Source organism: Protopterus annectens, chromosome 2.part0 (assembly GCF_019279795.1).
Source record: "Protopterus annectens isolate FY-2018-M chromosome 2.part0, PAN1.0, whole genome shotgun sequence".
Lineage (NCBI taxonomy): Eukaryota > Metazoa > Chordata > Ceratodontiformes > Protopteridae > Protopterus > Protopterus annectens.
In genome coordinates, this window is record NC_056728.1 from 1850696377 (window position 1) to 1850709495 (window position 13119).

Below are 13119 nucleotides of genomic sequence, written 5' to 3' on the forward strand. Positions count from 1 at the left end.
CATTGCTGCATTAAATTGTAATGGGCTTATATGTGTATGTCATTAAGCAAAGTAAGTTTTTCATGTGAAATCCACATTTTTTATTAACATCATGCATTCAAATCGTAGTATGGAAGCTTATCAAGTGAAGTAGTGATTGTGTTAAATTTTACATAACTACTGTTTCATAACTGAAACTTATGAATAATATGTTTTGATGGTGTTACATTGCTTTAACTAAAGTAATTCACTGTTAGGAAGTGTTAAGGTATATCATATTCTGCTTGAGGGCTGGCTGTGGATTAGGCTTCATTAAACTCTCACCTAAATGCAGACTGTCTACATTTTCCTTTTTTATATGCTATGGCATATTTAAGTTTCATTGAGTCAGTCAGCACAGGTCATTCACAATTACCCGAACAATAGCTTCGCCTATATAACTATATACATACACAGTACACAACACACACACACACACACACACACACACACACACACACACACACACACACACACACTTATCTGCAATTGGTTAAATTCAGTGACAATTACTGTAATAAAATGCAAATTTATTTAAAGTAAGATAAGAATAATTTTACATTTATAAAATATTAGCAAGCTATGGAAATTCCACTTACTAGATAACTAATTTCATGGAAATGTATTTTGTTCCAGACTAAAATAAATTGTATATGTAACTGTTGTATGTTGTTGGTAATCACAATAGTAGTAATCTGAACCAGAATCATAATCAGAATCACATTTATTGGCTGTGTGTGTGCATACAAGAAATTTGACTCTGGTTTCAATGACTCTCCAAGTATGAATTACATAAATGACATACATACACCTATTAAGAACAAGACAAACAACATACATACAACTAAACTATTAAGAACAAGACAAAAAAATAAATATACATATACATATAGAGCTTGGGACAAAGAATACCCCAAAATTATAAGATGGTGGCCTGGATGTGAAGGGTGATGATCTTCTCTTCCTGCCCTTTTTCATTGGAATAGTGCAGGTCCTTTTGTCATGATTAGACAGAGATACAAATCACACTGTTATGGATGAGCTGAGAACAGACTCAGTGACTGCTGTATAGAACTGAATCAACAGTTTCTGTAAAATTTGAAGGATTCCACAACTGACACAGCAGTTTTAAATATATCATCACCACAGTTTTAAGAATGTTCACTTCCAGATTATTGTGACTACACGAAATTACCAGCTTCTCAACCTGCCATCTGTATGTAGACATATCACCATTTCTGATTAGCCCAATGGCAGTTGTATTGTCTGCATATTTAATAAGTTTGACAGAAGGTTCCTTAGAGGTCCAGTAATTAGTGTCATTGACAGGTGGAAGCAGGAATGGAAAGCTGGGAGAGTTTCAAGTGAAGAAGTTCTGGAATTATTGTATTAAATGCAGAGCTGAAGTCCTTGTCAAGATGTTGCAAGATATAGTGCAGGCCCATATTAACTGCATCATCCACTAACTGGTTCTTTTGATAAGCAAATTTATCCTTCAAGAGATCTAACACAACATCTCAAAAGTATTCATAACCACTGATGTCAAAGCAACAGGTCTGTAGTCATTCAGTCCTATTATAGTGGATTTTTAGGCACTGGAATGATTGTGGCTTGTTTGAAACATAAGAGAACTTCACACAGCTCTAATGATTTATTAAAAATCAGAGTAAAAACATTTTAAACAAGAGGATGAAACTCCATCTGGAGACACACATATCTTCACAGAAACTGACATAAGGTGTTACTGTATCTGCCAGATCATGCAAGTTAGCAGAAGAATCTTAATGAATCAGTAGTCAGAAAAGCCCAAAGCTGCATGGGGGACAGCACAATAAGCATGTTTTAATACTAATAAAAGAAAAAACTGTTAAAAGGTTGTCCCATTTTATAGCATCATCAGCACACAATCAAAACAAATCCAGATCTCAGTTTCTTTAAAATAAAATATAAAAATATATATATGTATATAATACCTAAATAACCTGCCATTTGAACTCTCTAAAATCTAGTTCCCCATCTCTGTCTCCATTGAAGTCCTGGAACATGATTTATAACAAAACAGGTGGAGCATTTTGCCATGTATACCACAAAGGTAGATTTTACACCTGAAAATGCCTGGAACATACCTCACCTTCTCTTCTTTAATACAATATCAAATTCTTCCCTCTAAAATTGCAGCTTTTGCATTTAAAAGTACCTGTGTTAACTTGGGGCTTTTTTCTTCTCTCTCTTTCCAACATTTCTTTTGATTTCTTTGCTGTCTATGGTAAAGGTTAACAACACTGACATAACCCTATCCTTCTTGTCCTGTGTGTTTCCTCTCAGCCCCTCCTTTTTCTTTTACTAATAATGTCATGTGGACATGTTTGAAAGGAAACCCTTTGTTTTAAATCTCTAACTGCCCCTTTATATGTTTGTATTCACAGTGGGATGAAGAGCATTACTTGCTACATTTTTATAGAGCTCAGTTGGTGTTAAAACAAATCAATAAAACAATGGTAACTCACAATTTTATGTCTATTAGTGAACTTGGATATAATGTTTTCCCAGTAAGGGAATGCAGGTGTATAAAGATGCCACATCAACTGTCACCAACAAATCACCAGCTTGACATCACCTTTGGGAAACATTTTTATATTTCATTCATCTGCTAAAAATAAAATCCCCCTTCACATCCTTAATAGAGTTGAAAATCACCAATGATCTTCAGATGGTAGTAGGAGAAGCCCCCATTTTTGTTAACATGAGCAAGGAATTTCAAAGAAATGTTAGAAAGTAGACCAGGAATAAAGCCCCAAGTTAACACAGGTACTTTTAAATGCAAAAGCTGCAATTTTTGTAAATACATTTCAGAGGGACCAGAATTTGACATTGTAACCCAGAACAAGAGGTGGCATGTTCCAGGCATTTTCAGGTGTAAATCTACCTTTGTGGTATACATGGCAAAATGCTCCACCTGTTTTTCGTTTTATACTGGGAAGACCAATGGGCAACTTAAAAACAGGATGTATGAACATTATTATGCCATTATGGACAATGCACTTTATAAGCACACTTTAAACTGTGTGGGTAACAATGACAGTGCTAAGTTTCTTTTCACAGTTATAGATCATGTTCCAGTGGACTTCAATGGAGACAGAGATGGGGAACTAGATTTTAGAGAGTTCAAATGGCAGGTTCTTTTGGATGCATGCAGGGCACCAGGGCTTAACAATGGTGTCAACTATAAAGCTGTGTTGAAAAGAAAATTCTATTATAATAAATGTAAATAGTTTATATGCTTGTTAAAATTAATGCATTATTTAGGATGTATTTTATACACATATATATTTTTTTATATTACGTTTTAAGAAAACTGAGATCTGATTGATTTGGTGTGTACTGATGATGCTATAAAAATGGGACAGCTTTTTAACAGTTTGTTCTGATGAAGGCCTAATTTTTGAGCTGAAAGCACTAAACCAGTGGATTAAATCTTTTTTGTGTGACACAGTGCTTCACCATTACTTGTGGTTTTCCTTTTAATTTTAATTTTACAAAAGTTACACAAGGTGTGAGACAAGTCTGCAGTTTTTTTCTTCAATGTTTTAACACTGTATAACAATGATCCTGTGTGTTCCTGTCTCTGGTAGGACACTTTATATGCTGTGTAAACTTAGGAAGTTCATGTCTGAGATTTGCCTTATTAAAATCTCCCAGAATAATCAGAAGGGAGTTTGGATAATTCTGCTCTGGGCACATTATCTGATCAGAGTTTTTGTAGTGCTGCCCTCAAATGGGCTTGAGGTGGAATGTAAATACTAACCAGAATAAATTAATAGAACTCCCGAGGTGAATAAAAAGGTCTAAAATTAACACAAACTATTTCTAAGTCAGGGCAGCACTTTTTAGTTAACACTGACATCATTACACCAACCTTCATTGATGTAAAAGCAGATTCCACCTTCTTTACTCTTCCCTGATGTCTCCAATACTCTGTCCGCTCTGTAAAGTTGAAAGCAAGGCAGGTTTAATGCAGAGTCTGCAATGGATTAATTTAACCAGGTTTCTGTGAAACACAGTACAGAAGAAAGTGAAAAATCTTTGTGAGTTTCATTGAGAAGTAACAGTTCATCCATCTTATTGCATAAGGAGTGGAGGTTTGCCAGATGTAAACTTGGGAGTACCATTCGAAAACCTATCAGTCTCAGCCTGAGTGCACCAGCTCGCTTCCCTCTTTTGCAATGCCTGTGTCTACCTCTGCTGCTGACTGCTGCTGCTCCTCCAGCTAGGATCTCTAGAAAATGTCTTATTTGTGAAAAATCTGGTGTCAAATTGTATGAAATGATTTTCCAAATATTTAACAATTTTTCATGAGTATAATTAATTACAGTTGAATACCAAACAACAGGACAAATAAAAACAAACAGAATACTAGAAAGCACTGAATTGAGGCTGCCATTCTCTGTGCCATCTTATTTTTTTTTTTTTAGTAAAGGTATGGGTTGGAAATTTCAAGTATCATTTCTTAAAGCTGAGCATACATGGTAGAGTTATTTTCAATGAGAATGCGTGAGGAAAGGCCACTGAATATTTCACACTGATTGGCACCCTCAGACTCATCCAAGCAATGGAAACAGGCTTTAAGCAGGCCAAGCACTTTCTTAGTGGCAATTTGTGTCTGTGACAGGATAGTGTTATGCCTTTCTTCTGCAGCTCTCATAAGATTCCTCACAGATGTCATGAACCAGGGTTGAAGCTGAAAGCCTACATCACCTAGGAAACACAAGAAAATAGGAGATGGGGGGATACAACAAAGGACAATTAATGACTAATTATATGATTAAAATTACAATTTCCACTTACCAGCTAGGTGACCGTGGGGCATCCTACCATACAGGAAGAGGTGTAAGACTGAGCTTATGTGCCAGATACATGAATTATGGGCAGTGCTAGGATACTAGCCTGACACGTTGGTGATGCATATCCATTAAATTTATTTATTTACTTATTTATTTATTTACATTTGTTGACTGGGAAAGTCCGACTGGACGCAGGTCCATTTTCAGCGGAGGCCCGGGAAGAAAAGCTCTACAAATTAAAATATTACAGACATAGTTACAGATGTCCAAGCCACGGTGGTACAGCGGTAGCATTGTTGCCTCACAGCAAGAGGTTCTTCTGTTTGATTCTTGAGTGGAGTGCCCTTTGTGTGGAGTCTGCATGTCCTCCCTGCAGTTGAGTGGCCTCCAAAAGACATGCATAAATGGGCATGCCTTCGCTGAAGGTTGAGCGTCAGGCTGGCAACTCGGCACCAAAAAAAAAAAAATCTACTGCTAATCATTAGCAGACTGGAGTTCCGCTGTGACGACACCTAACCGGGAAAAGCTGAAAAGACAAACAACAAAAAACAGACATAGTTACAGATGAAGAATCCTAGCAATTAAAATATTACAAACATAGTTACAGATGAAGAGCATAGCACATTCAGTAGATAACTAGCATCTGTTCCATCTACGAAGTCATAGCAGATATTAACAATTGTTACGATAAGAAGTTACTGCCATATAATAAGCAGATAGGCATGGAATTATCAGAGCTTGCTGTAATCAAAGGTAGTTGGTGGAGTGGAAGAGAGGTAGAGGGTAGATGGAGTAGAAGAAGTTAGAGGGGAGAGTTACAAGGGCTTAGCCAGCATGTTTTTAGGTGCTCTTTAAGTAAAGCTTTGAAGTGGGTGCATGATGGTACAGAGGTTATTGTTGGGGGGGGGTGTTCCATAATTTGGCTATAGCGCTGGAGAATAATGCTTCTCCAGCAGTGTTATTGGCTCTAGTAACCTGTAATTGATTTTTGTTGCTGGATCGTAGTGGTCTGGTGGTGCGATAGGGTTGGAGTAGATTCTGGAGGGATGGGACCTTTAGAGGATGGTTTACTAGTTTGTGGATGAGTGTGAGTTGATACCATTGAAGGAGGTGAGGGAGTTCTAGCCAGCCTAGTTCAGTAAGTGAAAGACAGTGGTGACTGTGGTAGGATGCCCCGGTGGTGAATTTGGCGATTTTGTTGTAGCAGGTCTCGAGTTTATTTAGATCGCATTGCCTTATGTTGGTATATATTGGAGAGGCATAAAGTAGGGTGGAGATAAGGTGCAAATTTGCAACTGAAATCCTAGCTGCTTTGGTGAGGAGTTGCTTATTTCTGTATAAGACTCCTAGTTTTTTGTGGACTTTTTTTATAGTCATGGATATGTGAATGTCAAATTTGAGATTGTTGCCTATTTCAACTCCTAGCAATTTGGTGTGATCTGTTGAGTAGATAGTGGTGTTGTCTTTTGCTGTGATGTTAAAGTGAGAGCTGTTTCGAGTATGTTTGGTGGGTTTGAAAATGAGGAGTTTAGTTTTGTTTGGATTGAGTATTAACTAGGCATCGGATACCCAATTTTTATTTTATTTGAAATTTGATGGAAAGGTAGCCCTTCCTATTGTGGTGATGCTTGTCCCATGGACCTGATGAAGCCCTAATGGTAACACTGGTGCAATCCAATACACCAAGCACCTCAAGGAAACAAACCACCCCATAAAAGGCATGCATGCATTGTTCAGGTTCTGTTCTAAGTTGAAAGTGGGAAATAGTTATACTGATCCATACATGCGGAGAGCATGTTGAGGAACTGATGAAGTATTCTTGAGGCAGAAGCCTGGGGAATAGTCAACACATACCAATTTTGTGTCTGGGAGGTCCCTGTGGCAAGTGTGAGGACTATACATACCTTAGTATCCTCAGGGATAGTAATGCCACACACTTCCCCTCTCCTGTTTCCATCTGTGGGCCATAAATACTCACTAAAGCCCTTAAAATGTCCCTGTCTACTCTAAACATATCCATTGCCTGATTATGAAAACTGTAATGAGTTATCCTTTACCTGTAGCTTTGCTTTCTTGACTGGTGACCACTGTTGGGCACAAGCAATTTAGGCTTGGCCAAGACCAGCAGCTCACACTGGGAAGCAACCACACTGGCAACAAAAGTATGCATCTTCACAAAATGCAATTTAGATAAAAAATCATTATTCCTCAATGTAACACATATGTGGATGGAGAGGAAATATGTCAAAAATGGCTGTGAATCACAAACAGGCAGGAAGTGTCATATTAGTATAAGATAGCCTATGTAATTTCTCATTATAATTTCATTAATTGCCTCATCTACTTATTTTTATTTGAGGCTGCTCAGTATGAGTGCAAATAGCCTCTATGAATCATGTGTTGACTGTGCTAGCAAGAAGACAAAGATTTCCATTATGAATATGCATAGCAGCTATGAATACCACCATAAAGTTCAGTCAGCTTATTCTCAAGTGATTTAGCATGATAAAGCAACTTGTGGGAGACGTAGCTGCAGTTCAGAAGTAACCTGGACCACCTTGTGTAGTCACCGGAGATGCTAGGGTAACATTTATTGTATTTATTTAATTTCAGTTTGTTTGCCAGGATGATCCATTGGGCCACAAGGAGCCCATTTTCAATGGAGGCCTAAGGTGAAAAGCTTCAGAGAAGTACAAAATACACATAGCAATAAGACAAATATAATATACAGAGAAATGCAAGAAGTTACAGAGTAACAGGTTACAATAACCATACAAATTACATTTCTTATAAAATATGATGAAATGATATATAGTCTGCAGTTGCTCTATCCATGGCTGTGTCTGCTATATCCTCTGCTATGGAGTAGTAAGATTATAAATCAGTTTCATATGGCAGGAAGCATGCTGTCAATTTAAATATACCACAGGAGACAGCTGCTGGAGTGTCTGTCAGGATCAGGGAATTAAAACATCCTGTAATTTATGGAGGTGATTTGAGGTCTGAATACTCTGCGACTAATGACATGCATTCTGTGTGAGTGCAGTCCAGAATCTGAGAGCAAAGTGATGCATTGCATAACATCACCTGTTTGCTGTTGAAACTTGTGAGCTGACTGACAGGTAGTGGAGATGGTAGGCGAAGCTGCATGAGACCCAGGCCTTCCCAAAGGCCATGCTCCTTTTGCATAATATGCAGAGATGGTCTTTAGTGTCATGCATGTTTCAACTAAATTTTTGTAGCTGTCTGTGTTATAATCCACAGCTTAGCCCTTCATGACACATCTACAAACATGTTTACATCTTTTCATATTAGGTCTATGTTGGTCTCCATTGCATGGCTGTAGATAGGATCATTGTTTTTGTTTTTTGCCATTTTCTGTTTCTGTTATTTGGAGCAGCTTTACCCTTGCTGCTTGTATTATATGTAGTACTGACCCACCTTTGCTAAAGGTGTGCCATTTTTCATTTTCTTACATTAACACCTGCATCAATTAGAAACAAATATGTTTGGACATTGATGGTGCCTGCAGTGTGCCATCATCTGCCATAGCCTTTATACTATCCCACAGGTTGTTCACCATATTAAAACACAATGCTGTTTATTTGCAATCACATGGTTTCTATTTAAATACAGTGCTTTGGCTTCTATTTTTAATAGCTTGTTCAGCATATAGTTTGATCCAACCAGTTTGCATATGTTGCAGCATTTAGGATCATAGAATCATAGGAAGTTACTAGGCTATTGGCCCTGAGGCCCTTACAAGCCTAGCCAAGAATTTAGCCCATGTTCCAACAAGTCAGCTCCCAATGCCACTGTCCAGCAGAGACACAGGTGGAATCCCAAGATTGTATATTCTGTTCCCATCCAGTTATCCAGGTTGCGCTTAAAAAGGGTTAATGAGGTACTCTGCTTGACATGGAGATGGAGTCTATTTCACAAGGGAGGAGTCTCTGGGACACAAATCTGTCCCGCCAACAAGTCTTATTGATGTCACAGACCAGGTTGAGGTTGTGCGTGTGGGTTACTCTACTGGAGCTTGACTTGCGGATATGCAGCAGTCCCATCAAGGTGGGGTCTGAGATTGCTTTGTATGCCAGATAGAGGTCACCTCTCAGGAGTCTGTAGGAGACTGAGTAGAGGTAAAGGGCCTTTAGCCTATCTTTGTAGGACAGGTGATTCAGGCCATGGATTCTCCTGGTGAGGAACCTCTGTGGTCTCTCCATCTGTTACATGTGCTTTTTTAGTTACATGCTGAAAGGACATAGTACTCAATAATGGGACTTATAATGGAAGAATACAGGGATGTTATGACCACCTTGTCCCTGGATGAGATACCCATACTAATGAGGTGGGCCATGTAGAAAGCTTTCCATACAACAGGGGCAATATGGTGGTCAAAAGTCAGTTTGCTATCAATATGGGTGCCCAAGTTGCTCAGGACTGATTGGATGCTTAGGACCTTATTATCAATTGTTAACTTGTGTGGATGTCACTCTCTGCAAAGGGGATGATGATGCATTTTTTTAGCATTCAGTTTGAGGCCATGTTTCTGGCACTGGTCATTTGTTTGGGTGAGACCCTCTTGGAGGATGTCCACATCACTATGGGAATTGATGACAGCAACCAGCTTGCAGTCATCTGCAAACTTTATCAGTCATAGCCTTCTGGTTTTGGTCTGCACCTCAGAAAAGTATCTCCCAACCAGCAGAGGCTGCAAGACATATCCCTAGGGTACACCACTCATTATGGGTCTACCGCTTGAGGTGACTTCCCCTCTTTTGACTAGGTGGGTTCTATCAGTGAGCCAGTTTGCTACCCATCTGGTAACATATGGATTGATACCTAGTAGAGACAGTTTATCTATTATACATGAGTGGGGAAATAGTGTCAAAGGCTTTGGCCAGGTCAAGGTAAGTGGTGTGCACCGTCTTCCCCTCTTCCATGGCCTTAGTGACTGTCTCTAAGAAGTTGACCAAATTTAACAGGCATGACCTCCCCTTGACAAAACCAAACTGTGTGAGATCGAGTGTATGGAGTTTGCCAATATCCTTCTTAATGAGGTCCATGATAATCCGCTCCATGGCCTTACAGATCAGGTTAGTTAGGCTGATGGGTCTATAATTTCCTGGATCAGTGGATGCTTTTCCTTTGTGCAAAGGGATGACAGTGGCTGTTCTCCACTCATCTGAGATGAAGCCGGTACTCAGGCTTTGGTTGAATAGGGTGCCTAATGGTTCTGCAAGTTCCTGCCTGAGTTCATGTAGGATACAGCCTGTGATGTTATCGGGTACCATGGAGTCTATACTTTGCTTTTGAGAGGGCAGTGATGACTTGCTCCCTAGAAATAAGGGGAGGGGGCCAGGTACTGGGGATGTCCAGTTTTACTGATGGGGGGGACAGAGGAGTGAAGTTTTCACTGAAAATATCTGCCAGTACGTTGGCTATATCTACAGCGTTTATGTATGTGGTGGCCTTGACCACCAGTTCTAAGCAGATCTGGGTGCTTTCCTTGAGATTGGTGACATATGCAAAGAAGGCCTTATGATTGTCTTTAATAGATGTGGCCAGCTTGGGCTTGAAGTTTGCTTTGGATGGTTTCACTAGTGCTCTTATATGCTTGTTCAGGCTAAGGAGAGATTGCTTCCAATTAGGCACCTGCTCCTTCTTTGTCCTGGACAGCAATGTTTTCCTTTTATTATAGAGTTTGTTTATTGCAGATGTCCATCAGACAGGTTTACTCTTCCTTGAGGAGGATGATTTCATCTTGTCTGATATTCCTGATTCCATGCAGCTATATAAGTGTTCATATAGTACTTTAGTGTAGGTGTGGACATATGTGCCAATTCCTATGGAGGGGGAGGGGGCTGTGAAGCTGTTTATACCTTTCCTCGGGAGAAGTTTTTTGTTTGACCCTAGCTGGGGGTAGGGGGGGGGGGTTGTCGGGGGAGATGGTGACTTCAAAAGTGACCACTTTGTGGTCGGATCTTACCAGGAATGATGACACTGTAGGGATGCTGCAGTGGTTACTCATGTTGCTTAATGCCAAGTCCAAGATATTTTCACTTTTTGTGGGAGTGTTGACCATCTGGTCCAAGGCATTTGCATTGACGTAATCGAGAAATCTCTGGGCATTTGTGGTTTGGCATGAGTATTTCTTCCAGTCTATGGTTGGATAGTTAATGTCGCCTAGGATCAGGGTTATTTTATTGGTTGTATTATGTTATAAACCTAATAGCTCTTAATATCACATTGTATTAAAATGTAAACATGGTGTGTACTACTGTGAATACTTCTCTTGTAAACTTGGCTGTCCCAGTTAAGGGGGCATGGCTAACCCTGGCAAAGAATAACCAATCAACAACCTGCTAATTAATAACACTGCCCACTTCGTATTGTCAGTTTAACAGCCTTCCCATTTATTTTCTGCTTAAATGCAATACCAGAAAGTAGCCCCAATAGTCGCAATGGTCGCACTCAAAATATTCCCACTATTATCGCTACTACTCCTGCTCCTTATTCCTTACCACTTCACCTCCTATGCAAGTCTACACTATCAAGAATTCCAATACTCAAAATTCCAAACCTCCACCATGCTAGCATTAAATAAAATTTAACACTTCATAACTACCCACTCACCTAATTCCATACCCCCTAAATATTGCCAACCTATTAGATCCAGTTACATTAGCCCAAAAACCAGACACCATCAAAAACATATATGAAACTCATAATCAGCTTAAAAACTAACATTATGAAGGATGGAGACATCCACCTGAACCCTGGCCTGTCCACACCTGTTGACCCAAGCTCCCTGACTAAGAAGTCAACCAACATTACTCTGTCAAATAAACCCCCTAATTCATTTTTGGCCTACCATCTTAACATCAGAAGCCTAAATAATAAGTTCCATAACCTCCATGCCCTCTTAGCAGTTCAATCACCAGACATTCTGTGCCTCACTGAAACCTGGTTAAAACCAGCAACTAAAGACAATGAAGTAACACTCCCTGGTATAACATACTTAGACTGTACCGGACCACACGGAAGGATGGTGGGGTAGCTGTGCTATTCAAGTCCACCCTAACAGTAACTAATGACATCCAGCAACCACCCCAGGTTAATAATGCAGAAATTCCCATCATCAAATTATAAATAAATAAAAATAAATGTAGGTACATTGTCTGCATTTATATACCCCATGGAAAAAAACATCAATACCCTAGAAAGCATCCTACACTGGCTATCCAGTAACTATCCCCAGGAAACCATAGTCTTAAGCTACTTTAATATTGATTGGAACACCTGTTCCTCTGAATCTCCTACTACCCACGTAAACCTATATGGGTTTACACAGGCCATATTCACCCCTACTAGGTTCAGCAAATGCAAAGGCAAAGAAAGTATCCTAGATTGGATACTTATCAATGGCCACCCCCAAATGTACAAGTCAGCGACACTACCCAATGATTTAAGTGACCACTGCCTTACCTATATCATTAAGCTCAAAACTGACAACCCTCATCAGCCTGCCTATAAAACAATAAGAAACAATAAGAACTTTAACCGTGACAACTTCCAAAAAGAACTCAAAGCTTGTAATTAGTCAGTCCTGTAACAACTTTGACTAGAAGAGGCAGTGGATTACTTTAACACTAAATTCTTCACTATCCTTGAATCACACACTCCTACCTGCACCATCAGAATTAAAACAAAAACTGCACCGTGGCTATCAAAAGATACAAAATCTAAAATCACATGCAGAAATAAGGAGTGGGCCACTTGGCATGCTAATAAAGCCCCACTAGATCAACTCAGAAATTAGCAACTAAGGAATGACACTAAAAAATCTATCATTCTAAACAAAAAAACTACTACTCCCTTCTGCAACAAAAACACCAAAACAAGCCTCAAAAGTTCTGGGCTGGAATAAATAACTTTCTCCACCCAGGTCATACCACCACTCCTACCCCATCAGCTGCCCTTGACAAATCTCTAGTAGAAATCACAAACACCTTCAATAGCTTCTTCACAGAAACTATCCAGTCCCTAGCTACCCATCTCACTTTCACCTGCTCAAACTCCAGTGCTGATATACCCAGCCCTGACCTACCCAATACTCAACTCTCCTTTAGCTTTCAACCTGTCCCTACTCCCCTAATCCAAGCCCTAATCAAAAAACTAAAACCTACTACTCTAGCTGCTGACCTCCTCCCTGCTGAATATTTGCAAAAAGCCGCGGATGCCATAGCACTCCCTA